The 21,253-nt window shown below is 45.8% G+C and overlaps 1 non-coding gene across 1 annotated transcript; it reads right to left on the bottom strand.

Annotated features, from left to right (window-relative positions):
• Window positions 1-13,753: 13,753 nt before the first annotated feature.
• trnad-guc (transfer RNA aspartic acid (anticodon GUC)) lies at window positions 13,754-13,825 on the bottom strand. Its single transcript has one exon. It is a non-coding gene; the product is annotated as a tRNA-Asp (tRNA).
• Between the last annotated feature and the right edge of the window lie 7,428 nt (window positions 13,826-21,253).

The following is a 21,253-nucleotide window of genomic DNA, read 5'->3' as shown; positions in this document are numbered from 1 at the left end:
ACCCCACGTACAGACAAACAAAAACTTTTGAGCGTGGTTCGAACTTGAGGAAGTTTAAAAACTCCAAATCCTCTCAAATCATGAGCAGCTGCTCGAACAGTAGAAAAACGTTGCAGGTTAATGGGTTATGATTTGTTAAATGCCTTGAACAGAACTACCAGAGTGTTGTATTTCACAAGGTCCATAAATTTAAGCAACTTTGACTGAAAAAATAAGTTATGAGTATGATCCCGAAATCCGACCTTGTGAATGATCCGTACTGCTCGTTTCTGTAATATGCATAATGGATTTGTTGTGTTCTGATAAGTATTCCCCCACACTTCAATGCAGTATGTAAAGTATGGAAGCACCAGCGTGCAATACAAGGTACGGAGAGCATTCACGTCTAGGTATGGTTTTACTTTGTTCATTGTTGAGAGACTTTTGGAGATCTTAGTTTTTATGTCTGACATGAGGTTTCCATGACAATTTATTATCAATAATAACACCCAAAAATTTGATCTTATTTACCCTTTGAATTTTGATACCTTCAATAGTTATTTGCAGTTCTGAATCCATTTTTAGATGACTAAACATCATTACCTTAGTTTTATTAATATTTAAAGATAATTTATTTGTGTCCATCCACTTCTTTATAGCATTTAGTTCCTTGTTCACCGTATTTACAAGCTCTTTATAACTGTCACTACTATAGAATATGTTTGTGTCATCCGCAAACAGGATGAGTTTTAATGTTTGAGATACATTAAAAATATCATTTATAAATATACTGAACAACTTTGGACCCAAAACCGACCCCTGGGGGACACCACACGCAATGTCAAGTGTATGAGACAAGCACTGCCCCATTCGCACATACTGCACCCTTCCTGTCAAATAACTTTTTAACCAGTCCCCAGCCACCCCTCTTATCCCATATTGAGTAATAATGGGTGATTAATGGTGCCGAATGCTTTTTTTAGATCTATAAAGATACCAGTCGCATACTTTTTCAGCTCCATTGCAGTAGTGATTTATTCAAGGGCCTCAACTATCGCCATAGAAGTCGATCTATTTGTTCAAAATTGATAGGGTCATTTGCTAATTTTCAATGTAATGTAACTGTTAGGTGAAGAACAGTCCCATCTGGTGGGCAGCGATGTTTGCACCCTAAAAGTATTGTGATGTCACTGGGTCAAGAGGTGGAGCTACGAAGGTGATAAATAAACATGTTCCGGTCAGCGGAACGGAGTTGGTTTGGAGGAGCGCGCCAGACCACCCGGTCATGGCTGCGTCAGAGAAAGGATCCGTGCCTCTGCCTGCTTCATTTCGATGCGTTTAAAATTTAATATCACAATGTTAGAGACTTTATCCCTAACATTTATTGGTCCTCGAGCCGCGAATCCAATATCACGTAAATCCACGGTCCGGAACGTGCGACAGGAGCGCGGACGCACGCGGTTTTTGCGCTGGCATGGCGATGGCCAGTTGGCAACGCAGCGGGTCCTCGGAGAAGGCCCCATTCACGTTTCGGTCCGACGGGAGATCCGTGTGACGGAGGAACAGCGGGAAATACACATCGATGGACGAAGGTAAGTAAGGATTTAAGATGTTTATGTGTGTGAATGAGTGAGAATGGAGGTCGCGCGCGCGCGTCGCGTGCTTGTCGATTACGTAGACGGGTTTCGTCTTAAACGTTACCTGTGGAAGAGTAATTAGGTTATCATCGAATATCCCTTGGGTCAATAGATCCTTAAACTGGTGGCGTTTACGCTAGCCATAGAAATTGGTGGAGATTTCTTAAATCCGGGTTATCAGCGAATAAGCCCTTGATCCGTAGCGGTCATAAATCTCAACTGTTCTTAGAGCAGGCAGGAAGCGGATTCTTCTTAATCCCCCTGCTCTAGAAACAGGCAGGCAGGAAGCAGGTTATTAAAGTATAATAAGCCTTGGGCCGCGTAGAACGAGTCCTAAATCGAGCATGGCCATTGAATGTAACGACAAGTAACGTGTGTATGTACGGATGCTTGAATGGTGCCAAGCAGAGGAGCACATGGGGAACTGTAACATAAAACAGCATGCTAAAAAAACTATTAAAATAAAAATCGTGAGCAACAGGCTAACGTGGGTTGCAGAATGTCTCAGTGAGTTCTGCAGGCCTCAACTGGACATTCGTGCAATGGGGGATAACTTTCCCAGTTGAAGATAAACATCTAGGAAGGTAGATTGTTTGTAAATAGATTATTTCTAGCAGAGGAGAAGGAAAAAGTGATGTTTTGGTAATTAAAGTATGAGAGGATGTTTAATGATGGAGGAGATTTAAGAAGGATTGAGAAGGTCGCTTGGATGAAGTGGAGAAGAACGTCAGAGGGAAGAAGCAGGAACCGGTGAGTATACGGAAAGTATTGAGAATGTGTGGAGGAACAGCTAAGTTGAGGAAAAGAAACCGGAATGTGGTGTGTGTTGGAAACGTAACATGTAAGAAATATGATGTGTAAAGATTGTTTTGAGCATTTCAGAAGAGACAAAGACGCAGCATGGCGAAACGGCATGCTGAGACCACATGGCAGCTCCAAGATGGAGACCAGGACAACCACAAAATGGAGACTTTTGCTGAGACCACATGGCAGCTCCAAGATGGAGACCAGGACAACAACAAAATGGAGGCTTAAGCAGAAAAAGTCTTTGTGAATTCCAAATTAGCATGACAAAACCGCGTCTCTGCAGCCATGTCTGTGCTGTGAGACCGTAGCTAAACTCTACAGGCACGGCCATTTATATGCGGATGTTTCTGGAGACACCTTTTGTTTGAGAAAGTTTTGGAAGACACAAAGAAGGTTGAAGGAGATGTAAGAAGATGAAGCTGAGGAGAAGAAAAAAGAGGAGACAAAGGAATGCTGGATGGTGAAGACGGACAAGAGACAAAGACATGCCACATGGCATCGGATGACGCTGCATGGAGGCCACAGGCAGGCCACAGCGCCAGGATGGCAATCAAGACAAGATCGAAGTGCTTGCACAGAATTAAAAATAAATAAAAATAAAATATTTAATGCTTTTTAAGAAAGCCCCAGATCAGCATAGTGGAGGTAAAATCACAAAATGGTGGGTTCAAGGAGGACGACTGGCTGAATGCCTGTCTTTTTATGGCTGAGTGGAAGTGAGAAGGGCCCTCTCACATCCGCTTGGTCTTGGGACACGTTTGAGGCTATTCGACCCCCACCATTTGCTTAGCTAAACACAGGAATGGGGATGTACCAGATCATCCCCCCACTTTTATGACTCTGTGGAATGCGAGCCACAGGGAGTCATCAAAGACAGCCAGTTTAATTAGATTAAAAACTAAGGTAATCTCAGGATCTAAATAAAATCTAAAATAATTGATGATTCAACGGCGGACAGGTAATTGCACAAACACACTCACACATCTAAAGAGACTTTCGACTGTACGGTACAAGACAGATGCGGAGGTTAAAGACTGACTTCAGACTGAAGGAAGATGAGACGACTAGAGACAGACTTGAATCAATTCAGATGTGAATTGGGAACTTGACATTTGTGAATATAACATGTAAATTTAATGCTATTGCTTTTTCTACCATAGCAGGAGGGATCCCGGACTGGACTGGGAGCAGATAAACTCTGCCAACATATGGGTTCTCAATAGTGAAACGTGAAAGGAAGGAAGGAAGAGGTTCAAAGATTTTATCGTGTGTCAATAAAGAAATGTGTTTTGTTCTGAGTTGCAAATGCCTATAACAGCTCCAGGAACACCAGGAGAGACTGCTAAGCTGTGATGCAGAAACTACAGCCGACGGAAGCGCTGTACGGTCGAAGGAACATCTCAGACAAGTAACAGCAGAGGAGAAGCCTGACGGACTGGAGGCGATGAACCTTCCAGCCAACACATGGCGCCCTCAATAGGAGCATCTCAGACAAGCATAGGGTGAGAGGCACATGGAAACTCTTTTGAACTTATTTCATCCCAAATTGAGTGATGTATATAATATGTTGTGAATGTGATGTAAGAGTAGGAATTATTTTGAGACATTGTTTTAAACAAGTTAGACTAATGCTGATAGAGTAGACTAGATTTACTAATGGAAGCAAGTTTGAACCATGGAATACTTTCACAGTTCAAACAGGAGGGATTGCACAGCAGTAATTAAATCAATAATTACTCTGGAAGAATAAAAATAATACTAAAAAAAAATTGTTTGCTGTATATATATGTGTAGAATCACTAAATGCTGTTCCAGTAGCCATAATAACTAGTTATAACGGTAATGATTTTGTGAATCAGGTGGTAAGATGTGAAGCAACACGCAGATCAGATGTCACTGTATATCAGAGCGCTAGGCTAGTGTAGAGAAGGCTAAAATGAGGTTTGGCCAATGCACGGAAGAAACCAAAAGCCATGGATGCAGTACATCGATTTGGTGAAGAGAAGAAGTGAAGAGGAAGCGTTGAGTGAATAGATGAAGCACACTCTGAACGATGTCCAGAGAGCAAATGATCTGCCGAAGTTTTTCTTTGTCCCGACAGGAGGGCGAATCTACAGAGCGTGTTTGGTGTTGGCGTCTTCATGGAAACCATCAGGAAGCAGCAGACGGTCCGGACCGAGGAAGGGAGGACCACTCAGGGTCATGCTGACGACACCAACGAGACGTGAACATCCAGAGTTCCTCCTGAATCCATCCGTTGCACTGCAAGAGGAAACGTCTCTTGCCAAACTGATCCAGAGATGCAGACGGGAAGTCTGATCAGAGAGAGGTGGTGAGAGATTGAATCACACTCATTTTAAGATCCGTGAGGAAGAGACCCTCACAGTGTAACGCAGGACAAGAACACTGACAGTGAAGCTGAATCACTTTCAAGAAGATTTGCTGATGGACAAGGAACGACAACAACCAGACTGACTTAACACCGAGAACAATTTGCATTTTCCAAAGTGTAATCTGTTTGAATCTTTGTCTACAGATGTGTGACTAGAACGTCATAAAGTAATCTATGCAGATTAGGAGAGTTTCATAGGAGTAGTTAACCAACACCTGGTATCGTTATACTGTATTAATTGCAGCTGTCAGTAATTTATGATTAAGTGGAAAAGCGTACGATGCAATTAGAATCCTAAAATAGATTAAATAACACTAATGAGCAGGATGTAGATTTAAATTCATAAACTAAATTTAACTAAACCATTGCTATTCCAATAGGCATGAAATTAATAGAAAGATAGGTTAACAATTATACTAAAATAGAAGTAAGTCTACAACAACGTAAAAGTGTATAAGCATATGACTTTTGATAACATTAGAGTAAGTAAAAGTAGCTAAATTATAGTGACAAGTTGAGTTGATAAGACAGTAAAAGATTGTTATGATTATCCATCCATAATATAGACATTGTAATAATTTAATTTAGAGTTCAGAATGTTCCAGATGTGTTAAAACTTTGGAGCAATAAAGATAAAATAATCATGTCACTGTTTTCAAATTTCAGTGTAGAGAAGATAATGCTGGTAAAATGTTAAAGTAATTCAAACTAGGAGAAACATTGGTAAAGCTCTAACGTAGGATTTGTTAATAAAGGGTTTGACAGTAACATTTAGATTGTGGAAATGAGTGATTGTTTTTGTACTGATTTGAATTTATGTTTTTTCATGTTTGTTTTCCTTGTTGACGATGAATGAGATGTTTGACATTGTATTAGGAAGATTGTTAAAATGCCTGGATTGGGGGTCTGCAAGATGATCGCAGCTGCCGGCTGGATCTGGAAGGAATTTTCCCGTCTGAAAGAAGTTTGAATTTGAAGAAGAATTATGCAAAATACGGGTTTTCCGCCTTCCTCCCTGATTCAGGTCAGGTCATGAATGTAAGAACTCAGATTATGAATGTAATAACTCGGGTATTGATTTTGATTGTACTGATTTTGTTCTGTGATTGTTTTCTGATAGTTTAGTTCAAGCAGTTTAGTTAACCCTGAATGTTTTGTAGAAACCAGAAGAATGTTACAGTTTTACAATGAAAATACAGGAGGGAATGATAGGGTTATTTGCTAATTTTCAATGTAATGTAACTCAGGTGAAGAACAGTCCCATCTGGTGGGCAGCGATGTTTGCGCCCTAAAAGTATTGTGATGTCACTGGGTCAAGAGGTGGAGCTACGAAGGTGATAAATAAACGGTGTTCCGGAAAGCGGAACGGAGTTGGTTTGGAGGAGCGCGCCAGACCAGCAGGTCTTGGCTGCGTCAGAGAAAAAGGATCCGTGCTTCTGCCTGATTCATTTCGATGCGTTTGTAAATTAATATCACAATGTTAGAGACTTTATCCCTAACAATATGTCTAAAACTTTAAAAGACCGCATACCTGAGGCGTCGTTCTCCCACGCCCAGTCATTCAACCCCTACGAATCTGAGCTCGAATCACTCCGGTCTTCAACAGACCCTATCAAGTAAAACACATCTAAAACCTAAAACATGATATATAAAATCAACATATTGAAATATTCAGCGGCTTAGCTCATCAAATGCTTCGACCATGCATGTGGGCCCAGCAAACAATCTGGTCACCCGACAGGAAATTGGCATCATCTTGGCCAACAGCCGCTCCCTTTTTAAGGAGAAGCGCCCCAGGAGAGGGCGACACCCTGTGGTGGCCTCCAGCACATTCACCCTGTGGTGTCCCCTGCTACATTCCTCCCCCTCAGCGTGCATCGGCGACCCGACGATGTACTCAATCATCAAGTTATTCAAGGCATGATCTGCACCGACTGAGGCAGCCGATGCGGATTTGAATGCTGCCCAGCCGTTCTCCTCTCCGACCTCCTAGGCCCAGAAACTAAAGATGCATCAGTTTCTCCCATGGGTTCTTGGTCTGAAAGAACCTGATCAGACACATTTCCAGCATTACAATTTCCACTCTCTGATCCAGGGAGGGATTTGAGTTCATCCTGGTCTATGACAACATTGGTTGGGTTACCATCAAAGGGAGGATTCTTGTCAGAGGGAGGATTCTCTATCCCCCTGGCTCCAGTCTCCTCCGCCCCTCTACTTTCAGGCACACTCCTCATCTCAGCCCTATGTATCTGTCGCAGAGGACCGTCCTGACCTGCAGGTGCTATAGAATACACTACTCCTCGAGCCGGAGGTGGATGGACTATTTGATATGGAGCTGGGTCCCAAAAGTCCTGAATCTTATTCCGACCCCTAACAGCATGATTTCGTGTGTATACTAGATCTCCCTGCTCAAAATCCGGTGCCACAGGTACATCCTGCTTCCTTGAGTCCCTCTGAGCCACTTTATCATCCATCCTTCGTTGTACCATCTCATAGGCTGCCGCTAGAGATTTTTGGTGTTCTTCTACCCACTCTTCCATAGGAAGGTCCTCCTCCTGGTTGTTTCCAACAAGAGAGTCAATGGGCAGCTGTGGCTCCCGCCCAAACATTAAAAAATATGGTGTCCTGCCAGTAGTTTGGTGTACAGCGGTGTTGTACGCAAATGTCACTTGTGCAAGTTGGCGAGGCCACCTGCGTTTCTGTTCCGGTGGCAGGGTACGCAATAAATCATGCAAAGTGCGATTGAAACGCTCACACTGGCCATTCCCCTGGGGGTGGTATGGTGTAGTGCGGCTTTTCTCAATTTTATATAACCTGCAGAGCTGCTGAACCAAACTACTCTCAAAATTCCTTCCTTGGTCCGAATGAATGCGACCCGGGACACCAAAAACCTGAAACCAATTTTTTACCAATACCTCTGCAACTGTACTAGCCCGCTGGTCTTTAGTAGGGACAGTTTGCGTGTACTTAGAGAAAACATCCGTCATTACAAGGACATTTTCCCTGCCGTCAGTGGAGAGCTCTAAAACTGTAAAATCTATTGCCAGAATCTCATGAGGCCGTGACGCCTTGACTGTGCCCATGTACGTTTTGACTTTTGGCTGCACAGCTTTCGACAACACGCATCTTTCACAGGTTTTACACCACTTCTCTATATCAGAGTACATATTTGGCCAGTAGTGACGAGCACGCACCAACCGAAAAGTCCTTTCTATGCCTTGATGACCTTGCCCATCGTGAAGGGAGCGAAGAATGTTTTCCTGCAAACACTGGGGCAATACAAGTTGCTCAAGCTCGGCCTGTCCATCTGGGGTGCAAACACGGCGATAGAGCACCGACTCTCTCTCTCTGAGACGACCCCACTGCCTTATCAACTCCCTGGTGCCCTTAGTAAACTTATTACGCTCCCTAGCATCAGGCATCCCACCTCTCTCCCAACACTCCAAAAAAGGGCCAATATTAGGATCCTGATGTTGGACTGTGACAAGATCAGACCTCAATAACCCAGGCAGCGTACTGATCTCTTCCTGCAGCCCAAGGACCCCTTCAACAACATCAGAGCTAATCTCAGACTCCCTTAAAATGGCATGTGCGCGGGACAACGCATCCGCATTAGTATTTTGTGAGCCGGGACGGTATTTCAGTGTGAGGTCGAAGACTGCCAACTCGGAGGCCCATCTCTGCTCCGTCGCCCCAAGCTTTGCTGTGGCCAAGTGACTTAGTGGATTATTATCCGTGAAAACTGTACATTTATTTCCCAACAGGTAATCCCTGAATTTTTCCGTTACAGCCCACTTCAGCGCCACCAACTCCAACTTCATGGAACTGTAATTTTTCATGTTCCGCTCTGTGGGCTTTAGGCCACGGCTCGCAAAAGCTATAGGACGAAGCTTACCCTCATGCTCCTGGGAGAGAACAGCTCCTAACCCTCCGTGGCTGGCATCTACTTCCAACACAAAAGGTTTCTGGAAGTCTGCATAAGCAAGAACAGGTGTAGTAATGCCTTCTTAAGAGTCTGAAAATTCTGCTCACATTCTGCATCCCAAACTTTGCTCAAAGGTTTTTTTGGCGTTTTTCCTTTCCTGCCAGGAGGGAGGAGCCTAGCCAATCGATTTAAGGGGGAAGCCATGTTAGAAAATCCTCCCATAAATCTCCTGTAGTAGCTTGCAAATCCCAAAAATGAGCGAAGCTCGGCCAGGTTAACAGGACGCTTCCAGTCACGCACCACGGCTACCTTCTCCGGATCAGTAGAAACCCCCTCAGCTGACACCACATGGCCCAGGTACTTTACACGTTTTTGGAAAAAGTGGCACTTTGAAAGCTTCACCTTCAACCCTTGTGTTTTGAGTTGAGAAAAAACCTGGTCTAATTGTTGCAGATGTTGCTCTACAGATGATGAAAAAACAATAACATCGTCCAGGTATAACAGAGACTGATGACGGCAGTCTCCAAACAGGCGCTCCATGAGACGCTGAAATGTACTTGGCGCATTACATAATCCAAATGGCATGCGATTAAACTCAAACAATCCCAAAGGAGTACAGAATGCAGTTTTTGCCTTATCTTTCTCCGCCATCTCAACTTGACTGTACCCACTTGCCAAGTCCAGGGTTGTGAACCACTGGGCTCCGCCCAAAGCATCAAGGGATTCATCAATTCTAGGTAAGGGAAATGCATCCTTCCTAGTTCTGGCATTTAATTGCCTGTAATCGACACACATCCGTAAGGAGCCATCCCTCTTCTGCACCAACACAATTGGTGATGCATACGGACTACTACTTTCTCTAATAATGTGGCTCTGTAAAAGTTGTTGAACGTGGGAACGTGCCAAATCATATTGGGAAGGAGGAATGCGTCTATAGGGCTGCCGTACTGGTGTTTCATCCAATAGTGGGATTTCATGTTTTATCAAGTTGGTACTGCCCACATCTAGGTCATTCCTTGCAAACACCTGGTTGTATTTTAATAGCAAATCGCTGGCTTGCTTTTTTGCCTTCCCTTGCAGATTTTCAAACTCTGGCCAATCCAATACAGTGTCGTCGACAGCACTCTCCTGACTGGACACATATGCCGTGCAACTCAGAGTCAACGGAAACCTGTATCTGCGGGTCAGCCGATACAACAGTGGCTGTTTGAACCGTAGCAACAACTCTTCGAGGTGTCAACCATACGTCTGTTTTACTCACATTAGTAATGGGGACAAATGCCTTGCCCTTTTCTGCCTTTACTAAAGAGGGAGAAACCAATAGCCCCTCAGGTAAACTGCCCTCTCCAGGACCAAGAGGCTCTACGAACAGGTCTATAGGTTGGTGTAGAGGCATCTGTGGACATGTTACCGGGACATAGCAGAGGCTACCTGCAGGGACGCAGAATGGTTTCTTACCCTGTACTCTGATGGAATAAGGGTCCGGAGAGTTGGCCATGACCTCCATCATCTCGCAGTATCTGAGGGCCAGCCTCCATCCACGAGGGGCTGCTGTGAGCGCTGGCGCCTCCCACAGGTCGGGACCATATCTCTTACACAGCTCAACATAAAGAGAGTTCAAGACATTCATTCCCACCACCCCAGGAACATGCGTCTTTTTCTCTTTCATGTAATGGTCGCTCGGATCTTCAACAATCAGTACTCCCAACCGTGGAAGCGTCACACCCAGCACAGTAATATCGAACTCGATATAACCAAGGCACGGAATTTTTAACCCATTTGCAGCCCTCAGACCCAACCAGCCACAGTCTTTGAGTTCTTTATCTGACAAATGAGAAAATCTTTGCTTGAAAGAACTTTCAGTTAGAGTTGTTACCATGGATCCACTATCCAACAAAGAATTTACATTGATCCCATCAAAATCCACCTCCCCCTCCAAGCACTCACCAATTAAAGTAGATACATTTGGACATTTGGACTTGGAACTTATACACTCACTAGAGCCCTGCAAAGCCCCCACCAATGTCTGGCTCTGAACACTGGCGGGTTCTAGTTTCCCGATGACTTTGGGAACTGGGCTCCATCTTTAGGATGGATTGTAACCGCAGGACAGTTACGTGCAATATGCCCAACTTCGTTGCATCTAAAACAAATTGGTCTTCCATCTGCAGCTTTTGAGGGTCGAAAGTTACGTACTCTTGGGGGAGGCGCACTACTTGGGACCAAGGCCTTCATGACCAATTCCAACTGCGTCTGCTGTGCTTTTAACAACGACACCAGCTCCCCAAACTCTGAAGGACGAGACACAGCACTTTTGCAGGAGACAGACATTTCATTCAAGCATTATTGTATTTGGATTTGGGGGACTGATTTTCCTGTTGTGCCATCCATCTTGTGGCTTCACCTCTAACATCTCGTATAGTCCAGTGGGGGTTAGAATTCACTAAATCTCCCAGTCTCATTCTGAGTGCCTGGTCTCTCACCCCATCACAAAACTGGTCATGTAAATCTTTAATTGCAACGTGCACATTAGTTTTGGAAACCTGATCCAATAAGTCCATTAAAGCATGTGAATAATCAAGGAAAGACTCTCCCTCTAGCTGTTTACGGTTGTAAAATTTACGTTGTAATGCAATACGGGAGTGCATGCAACCATACACTGCCTTAAGAACATCAAAAATGAATTCGACATTCTCTCTTTGAACAGCCGACAAAAACTTTATCTCTGTACGGGCAGCGCCCTCTAGGTGGTCAAAAACTATTTGGGCACGTTCTTTCTCAGTGCGCCCTCTCGTTTGCACAAAGTCTCTCACTTTCTCGATCCACTCGTCCAGTATTAGCGCATCGGAACCATCCACTTTACCCGAGAACCGAGGCATCCTTCTGTCCTGCTGCACGTAAATAACAGAGTCTGTGTGTCTCACATTTCGTGCATCTCCACCCGTTGCTCCAGATGAGGTGGAGGGCATTTCTGGATGCGTGGCAGCTTGTGCAGTTCTTAACGCAGCCAGTTTATTCTCCAAGTCCTTGATTCGCTGAGACATGGCCTGTCTATCCGGCTCCTCCCGAGCCACGCCGCTGTCACTTCATGAATCCATGCCAACGTCACAGCGCGACGAGGAATCACTGCGCTGCTGCCGCTCCTGCTGTCTTACCAAACTAACAACAACAACAAAAAAAGGTCACTTCCCCCCGTTTTGCTTTGCCGACAACGCCAAATGTTACGGGGAGCACAGAGGGACAAGCACAATGATGAAGGGTTACAAGCATTTATTACAAAATGACAGGTGGGAAGTCACTCTTCACCTTATCCCGTATTGCCTGCCAGTCCCCAGTCCACCCCGAATAGCACCGCACTACAAGGCGGAAGAAACCCGCAACGTCAACACTCCAACTCACTGCAAACTTAAAAGCAACACACCACAAACCCATGCACTAATAAAACCACACGTAAAAATAGGATCAAGTATGGTGGGTATTGGAGTGCTAACGGGATACAAGGGAGGGAAGTGACAAAACAAAAGAAAAGAATGAAACAAAAGAATAAACAAACAAAAATAAAAATAGGTAAGAGAGTTTGTCCGCTCGTACAAGCTTACACAATAAACAAAACACATATGTACGACACGGAGCGGACTAACTCAAAACAAAACTCGAACTAAACTTAATACAAAAAGACAGCAGGCAGCGGCGACATGAACACTGAAATAACCAAAACAAGTACAACATTATTATTTGTTAAAACACATTTAATAAGATATGTCTAAAACTTTAAAAGACCGCATACCTGAGGCGTCGTTCTCCCACGCCCAATCATTCAACCCTTACGAATCCGAGTGTTACGGTTGTCTCTCTGCCTCTGCATTGTGTTGTGTAACAAAATTGCAGGTCCACACACGGCTGGTTCTGTCGCCTTTTTACTGGATTTATACAAAAAAAGGTACATTAATACATCTCGGGATCATGTACTGCCTCGTCCAGCGTGTTCGAATGAAGTGCTGAATATTGTACATTAAATAACAATACAATAAAATTAAACATTTTCAACACGAACTGTATTGCAACTCAATATAACCACAGGTTAGCATTTTAAGCTAAGCGGAGCCTTAGCTTACTGCATAGCGATTAGCTTTATGCTAGCGGACTGAGTTAGCACAAAGCTCCAACCATGAAAACCATGCCAGCAGAGCTGACTAGCATTAAACTCGTAACATCAGCATCACAAAGAAATAAATAATTACACACCTGGATTTATACAAAAAAAGGTACATTCATTCATCTCGGGATCATGTACTGCTCCGTCCAGCGTGTTCGAATGAAGCGCTGGGGGAGGGGAAGCAGGAAATGGGCCAAAACCATAGGACGGCAAGCCAGGAGGGACAAAATACTCCAAATCATAAACACCCCGAGATGTACATTATAACAAATGAAATAAAAACGTGTGTAATTATAAAAAGGGAAACAAGACAAATACATTACTAGAAAATAAATAAATCCCCTTTATGCAGGATTTAACTGCATCCATATTTACTCCGTTACACGAGCTCGAATCATTCCGGTCTTCAACAGACCCTATCAAGTAAAACACATTTAAAACCTAAAACATGTCTAAAACTTTAAAAGACCGCATACCTGAGGCGTCGTTCTCCCAAGCCCAGTCATTCAACCCTTACGAATCAGAGCTCGAATCACTCCGGTCTTCAACAGACCCTATCAAGTAAAACACATTTAAAACCTAAAACATGATATATAAAATCAACATATTAAAATATTCACCGGCTTAGCTCACCAAATGCTTCGACCATGCATGTGGGCCCAGCAAACAATCTGGTCACCCGACAGGAAATTGGCATCATCTTGGCCAACAGCCGCTCCCTTTTTAAGGAGAAGCGCCCCAGGAGAGGGCGACACCCTGTGGTGGCCTCCAGCACATTCACCCTGTGGTGTTCCCTGCTACACATGCTTAATTTCTTTGGAAAATATTTACGCCGGATGCCTGGATACAGAGAACATCTCCCCATCGGGGAATCGAACCCCGGTCTTCCGCGTGACAGGCGGAGGTACTGTCCACTATACTAACGAGGAAGACACAGATGCACAGGGTGACGCCCGCTGGGAAAGTATTTAGTTTTTTTAAATACACAGCGGTCCTAAGAGTTTGGACAGTCGTGTTTATATACTGTCCTTTTCGCCGCGGTTTCCGTCTACGGCCATACCACTCTGAACACGCCCGAGTGCGCATGCGCAGCAAAGGGGGAGTGTGTGTGTGTGCGAGTAAGCGGACTGACAGGAGTGACGGGGCGCTTGAAGTCTAACTTCCTCAAACCCAAATTGTTTTATTCGAAAAACAACTTATATTTGTGTTGTTTTCGGCCCCCCCTGGCACCTGTTGGTGTTAGGGGCGGATTCAACTCGGACTGTCAGAATGGGGGATAAACCGAATGACGCAGACGAAGGCATGCGTCACGGACAAACATCTGGCGAGGAGCGTTATCACAAAGATCTGATGGTGCTCGCAATTGTGGAGGGAGAGGAGGGTGTCACGGTGATGGATTTGTTGAAGGCGGTGAGGAGTGAGTGCGGGGTGGTTGAGGGGTGTCGGCAGAGAGGGCCCGGAAAGTTTGAGCCCACGATGGCGACGGCGGAGGGGAAGAACTCTGTATTGGACGGGCTCATGTGCGGCAGCGTGACGGTGACGGGGCAGGAGATTAACAGCAGCGTGATGGTGGTGTCCTTTCTAAACCTACCGGTGTACGTCACGGACCAGCAGATACGGGACAAGCTGACGGAGTGGGGGGTGAAGCCCGTGACCGCGATGAAGCGGAGGATGTGGCCGGGAACGGAGGTGGCGGACGGCACGCGCTTCCTCCGCGTAAAGTTCACCGAGGAAGTGAGATTGCTGCCGTATTCAACAAAATTCAACAAGCTGGGAGGCACAGAGCACTTTAGGGTGATTCACGACCGACAGACACGGGTGTGCAGACTCTGCATCAAGCCGGGGCACATCTTCAGGGATTGCCCTGACTTTAAGTGCTTTCGGTGCGGCCAGACCGGCCATTACGCACGGGACTGTGGCGAGGAGAGGGGGTGGCGAGAGAGAGAGGGAGAAGGAGGAGGCGCGGAGCAGGACAGCAGAGAGGAGCAAGCGGCAGAGGAAGCTGACGAAGGAGGAGTGGAGCAGATGGAGGAGGACGGGGAAGTGAGCGGAGAGGAGAGAGGAGACGACGGAGGCGGCGGCGAGAGCGAAGGATTGGCGGGAGCGGACGGAGCGGATGGAGGAGCAAGCGGCGGAGCGGCGGGAGCGGACGGGCGGAGGAGCAGAGCAGAGGAGAGGAGAGGAGGAGAGGTGGCAAAGCGGAGAGAGGGAGACAAGCGGTGATCGCGCAAGGAGGAGACGGCGGTGCGGGTGACAGCGCGGAGCGCGATGGCGCGCTGGAGACGGAGAAGCGGAGCAGCGGCGCGAGGGTTGGAGGAGAGGAGAAAAGGACACCGATGAGTACGAGGTCTACCCCACAAGACAAGGAGAAGGACGGCCGCGCTGAGTGTTCAGACATGACGGACAGCGGGGAAGACGACATGGAGGACGTCAGGACGAGCAGGAAGAGACCGCTGGGCAGCAGGGGAGGAAATAAGGCTCGGTGCAAGCTCAAACCGGCACCGTGAGGTTTAGTTTTTTGTTTCATTTTCACGTGATGTTAACAATATCTTCTTTCAACGGGAATGGGCTGAGAGGGAGGGAGAGGCGGTACCGAGCCATAAGCATGTGCGCAAGTGACGTCATCTCTTTACAAGAAACTTACTGGGATGGGGAGTGCGCGAGGGAGGCTGAAAGGGAATGGATGGGAGAAATGTTTGTGAACAACGGGGGGGGTGAGGGGGGGGGGGGGTAGCGATTTTGGTAGTGAGGGGGGTTATTGAGAGGGTGAACAAATGCGTGGATGACGGTGACGGGAGAGCGATCGGAATCACCTTTGAGTACATGGGCAGGGAGTACAAGCTGGTGAATGTGTACGCGCCAAATGAGGAGAAAGTGAGGAGAGGCTTTTTTGAGAGACTGGGAGGGATGTGTGGAGAGAATTGTATGATTGTGGGTGATTTTAATGTATGGAGGGGGAGACTGGATGCGTGTGTGAGTGTGGACTTCAGGAGTGATTCCACGAGAGGCGTGCTGAATGAAGTGATGAGAGCGAATGATCTGGTTGATATGTGGAGGGAGAGGAACCCGAAGGGGAGAGAATTTTCGAGGGCACAGGTGGTGCAAGGGGGGTTGAGGCAGAGCAGGATAGACTTTGTACTGTGCACGAGGAGCATAGAAGGGGAAATAGGGCAAATTGAGTACAAAATGAATGCACTGAGCGATCACATGGTGTTGGGCTTTAGCTTGGGGCGGGGCCGTGAGAGTAGAGGGGGAGGAGTCTGGTGTATGAATGGAATGGTGTTGAAGGATGAAAAGTATAAGGAGCGTGTGAGAGATTGTATACGATTGAGAAAGGGTGAGGTCATGTATGAGGAGGACATAGGGAGGTGGTGGGAGAGACTGAAGGGGGAGATTAAGAAGCTCAGTATAGGATATAGCAGGAATAAGAATAGGCTAGAGAGAGAGAGGGAAAGAAGATTAAAGGACGAATTGATTTGGGAGATGGGGAGAGCAGACAGCGAGGAGGGGCGAGACGTAGGGGAGTATGTGAGAATTAAGAATGAACTTAAGGAAATGGAACAGAGAAAATGTTTGGGAGCAATAGTTAGGAGCAGGGCGAAACATATAATTGAGGGGGAGAGAGCGACAGGGTACTTTTTAGGGATGGAAAGGACGAGACAGAAGAGAAATTACATAGAACAGGTGGAGGGAAAGGAGGGAGGGAAGATAACAGACTTTGTAGGAATAGCTGAAAGCGTTGAGGAATTTTATAGGGAACTATTCAGGAAAGAAGAGACAGATGAGGCAAGCACGGAACAGGTTCTAGACCAGGTGAAAGGTAGGCTGAGCGAGGAACATAGGGTAGTGTGTGAGGGGGAGATAGGGACAGGAGAGATAGAGGCAGCGATAGCAGGACTAGGGAGGAATAAGAGTCCAGGGATAGATGGGATAATAGGGGAATTTTATATAGAATTTAGGGAGGAATTAGTGCCAGTGCTAGAGAGGTTGTTTAGGAGGATAGAAGAGCAGGAAGAGATGCCAATTAGCATGACGACAGGGTTAGTAACGATCATTCACAAGAAGGGAAGTAGGGATAAGCTGGAAAACTACAGGCCACTTAGTATGCTAAATGGAGATTATAAGATATTAGCGAGGGTATTGGCAAGCAGGATAAAGAGTGTGATAGGGACAGTGGTGGGGAGCACACAGGCTTATAGCATACCGGGCAGGGATATAGCAGACACGATTAGCAGCATCAGGGACACCATAGACTACATGAAGAGGGACAAAGGAGGGATAGTACTGAGTTTAGATCTGAACAAAGCATTTGATAGAGTAGATCACACATATTTGTACAGGGTGCTAGAACGAATGGGCTTCGGGCACAGGATGATAGGATGGATAAGGAGGATGTATGATAGGGCAGTGAGCTGTGTAAAGATTAACGGTATAGTGACCAGCACGTTCAGGTTAGAGAGGTCAGTCAGGCAGGGGTGCCCGCTATCGGCTCTGCTGTACTCGCTGTCGGCAAAGCCGCTAGCGGCACTGATGCAGCACAACAATAAGATTGATGATGATGAATATATTTATTAGATAGAATGTTAGAGTACAAGTACAGTCACACAGTAGCATGTATTACAGTACAAGTACAGTCACACAGTAGCATGTATTACAGTACAAGTACAGTCAAACAGTAGCATGTATTACAGTACAAATAACGTCAAACATCCTGTCTAACAGGAGCATTTCAAAAAAGCCCTTGCGGGCTTGTTTCCGTTGAAAGTCCTTCGTACATAAATCATCCACAAAAAACAATACAAATAACAATACAAATAAAAATAAATCCAATATTAAATTACGCAATTGATGCAACGTAACATTAGAAAGACAAAAATAAAATGTTATTACACCGCCAGTGCAAACTAACAATTAATCTAAAATAAATTACACCACTGATGCGAGATGACAATAAATAACTTACATAAATTACAATAAATTACTAAAGCAATTAATACGTGCAACATAGGTGGACAAAAAAAAGGGAGGGGGGGTTTGACCCGGAGGAGTAGGGGAGTAGAGCTACCGGGTGGTCAGATTAGTTTATTATATCAGTATGCGGATGACACAACAGTTACAGTGAGGGATACGGAGAGCGTAGTAGAGGTGTTGGAAAGTGTAGAAATGTATGGCAGGGCGTCAGGAGCTAGGGTCAACATAGAAAAGTCAGAAATAATGTATGTAGGGGCAGACAGGATAGGGAGGGTGGACATAGGGCTGAAAGAGAGGAAGGATTACTTTAGGGTGTTAGGAGTCAACTTAGGGATAGCGGCTAGAAAAGGGAGAGACATGCAGTATGAAGGGATAGTCAACAGCATCAGGAAGTTGTTGAGGTTTTGGAAGAGGAGAGGGTTGAAACTGAGGGGGAAAGTGGTTGTGGTGAATGCGCTGGTGATGAGTAAGCGTGTGTTTGCGATGGCTGTGTTGGATGTGCCGGAGAGAGTGATGGAAGATGTGGATGAGCTGGTTAAGGATTTTCTGTGGGGAGGGAAGGGAGTCAGGATAGCTAGGGAGGTACTGGAAAACGAGTATGTGGACGGGGGATTGAAGCTGATTAACTTACGGGATAAGGTGAAGGCACTCAGAGTTAAAACGGTGATTAGATATTTGGATAGGTGTAGGGACCATGGGTGGAAGGTTTTTTTGAGGGAGGCGATGAATAAATGTGGGGGGTGCGGGGAGAGCGGCGTGTACATGGCGCTGAAGAAGGCAAGAATGGACGGAGTGAGCGAGTTTTATAAGGAAGTACTGGCGGCATGGGGAGAGTTTGTGAAGCATGTGAATATGAGTGTACGAACGTGAAGCAGGTGTGGGAGCAACCACTGTTCTTTAACCCACAAATAACACACGAGGGGAACACAATGTACAACAGGGTCATGTGGAAGGCGGGGTTTAGGAAGATCAGGGATATAGTCTAGGAATATGTACCGGGGTTCATGAGGGCACAGGTGATAGTGGATGGGGTGAGGGAAAGGGAGGGAGAGATTTGGCGGGGCACGGCGGAAGGAGTGATGGAGAGAATGAAGAGTGGAATGCCGTGCGAATGGGTGAGAATGATTGAGGAGGAGGCCGGAGCGTGTGAAGGAGAGATCGAGATGTATGTGGGTGAGGGTGAACGGAGGGTGAGGCTGGAGAATGTCAAGACGAGAATGGTGTATAAATGCTTGAGGGCAAATGAGGTGAGGAGACCGGCTGCGGAGAGAGTGTGGGTGAGAGTAGTGAACGAAGTGAGAGTGGAAACAATATGGAAGAACCTGAGGGTGAAATGGAATAGCCATGAATGTGAGGATTTTGATTTCCTTTTACGTCACAATAGGGTGTTCAATAATTTATTAATTAGTAGGTTTGATGCGAGTGTGAAGAAAGAATGTGATGTGTGTAGTGTGAGTGTAGAAACGTGTATGCATGAGTTTGTTGAATGTAGAGAGCTTCAGGGGTATTTTGAGAGGATGAGAGAGATGATTGACAGATGCTGGAGAGGACGGTATGTGGTGGAGATGGAGTGGAAGGCGTTGTGGCTGTTTGGAGTGACTGGGAAGAAGGGGGAAAACATCAATCTGTTAAACCTGGTCTTGAGCCATGCAAGGTACGCGGTAAAATTCAGGAGGAATCTGGCCCACTACGACAATAAAGTAACGGACGTCTGGAGGTTATTCAGGAACACGGTGAGGAGGACAATAACGACACTTCATAAAAACATTGATCACGAAGACTTTTTGCAGGGGTTTATTGAGGGGAGCACTTTGGTTCAAATGCACGGTGATGCACTGAAATTTAATTTTGACTGACTTACTGATGTTCGGTTTTATTTATTTGTTTTGATTTGGTGGGAGGCCAAGTGTCTGTCCACCATTATGTTTCCTGAGTTTATGTGTTTATGATTTGGTGAGAGGCCTCGTGCCTACTCACCCTTATGTTTTGCTATGTTTATGGTTTTATGATTTCGGTGCCGGTTTGGAGCACGCATGAGTATGTATGTATGGACTGCTGCCACCCGTTTTTATCATTGTATATATTGTAAATTTGTAAATAACATGACATTTTTGATAAAAGATAAAAAAAAAAAAAAACACGCCCGATCTCGTCCGGTCTCGGAAGCTAAGCAGGGTCGGGCCTGGTTAGTACTTGGATGGGAGACCGCCTGAGAATACCAGGTGCCGTAAGCCTTTCCTCATCCCTGAGTGTTAGAGTTATTGTTGTATTTTCATTGTTTCATTGGTAGAGATCCCTTTGTCTCTAGTTTCATCGAAGGGGGTAGGGATCTATGTATTTACCTGGGACCACCCACTTTCACCGTGTTAATAAAAGGGCCGTAAGGTCTCGGGGGAGGGGTCTTTTGGTCGCAGCCGCTGGGCGAACAAGGTCCCTCCTTACCGGTAAAGTATCGAAGTTTGTCTGCCTGATTCATTTTGTGTGCGTTTAATTATTTCTTACAGTGTGTCGGGGAATAACCCCTACACAAGTTGGTCCTTCGAAGTGCCGGCACTCAATATAACCGACGTCTTCGAGGCGCGGTGAGGAAGCTGAACGTGCACGCGCTCCGACGGAGTGAATCTAAAGTCCGGTGGAGCAACTTCTTCACTGTGCCAGCTTTCCTCTTTCGGTTCGCCGACGGGTGGTTTGACGAGGCCGAACAGCGATCCTACGCACATTTTAAAGAAGGTAAGACAACCTCGTGTTGAAGTACTGCAATGCTTTAACCCGCGCTGGTCGCGCAAATCAGGTTACGCGCGTGCGGGTTCACGTGTATGAGATTTTGCCGTGCTGGACGCGTGCATGAATGGTTACGCGCGTGCGGGTTCACGTGTATGAGATTTCGCCATGCTGGACGCATGCATGAATGGTTGCGCGCGTGCGGGTTCACGCGTATGGGTTTCGCGCACGCCGGTCGTGTGCATGAAAAGTTACGCGCAAGAAGGAATCATTATTACAATGTTTACCTTAAAAATAAGTGAAGATCTTTAGAACTAGTCTGGCCAGAGGGGGAGAGAGCGAGAGAGAGAGAAAGCGAGCGAGTGAGTAGCCACGTGGGGAGTGTGTCTGTGTTTTGAATGCGTATTGCGTGAGTGAAGTCTGAGCATTATTGGTCGTCTGGCTGACGGTCCGTTAACGGCTAAAGATCATTTTGGGTTGATGTTGTTAAGGCTTATGAGGACTGTAGGTGGTTATCAATTGCATCGAAAACAATATTAGTTCTGAGCAAAGGCTCTGGTGAAAGGCTACCTTTGAAGCCTCATCTGGTCAGCTTGTTGTTCAGGAACTGAATATTGGTCCGTGAGAACTTTGTATTTTGATCAACCACACTCTGTATTTAGCAT

This window comes from Brachionichthys hirsutus, unplaced genomic scaffold (genome assembly GCF_040956055.1).
Source record: "Brachionichthys hirsutus isolate HB-005 unplaced genomic scaffold, CSIRO-AGI_Bhir_v1 contig_1145, whole genome shotgun sequence".
Classification (NCBI taxonomy): Eukaryota; Metazoa; Chordata; class Actinopteri; order Lophiiformes; family Brachionichthyidae; genus Brachionichthys; species Brachionichthys hirsutus.
This window is presented reverse-complemented; position numbering and strand designations above follow the sequence as displayed.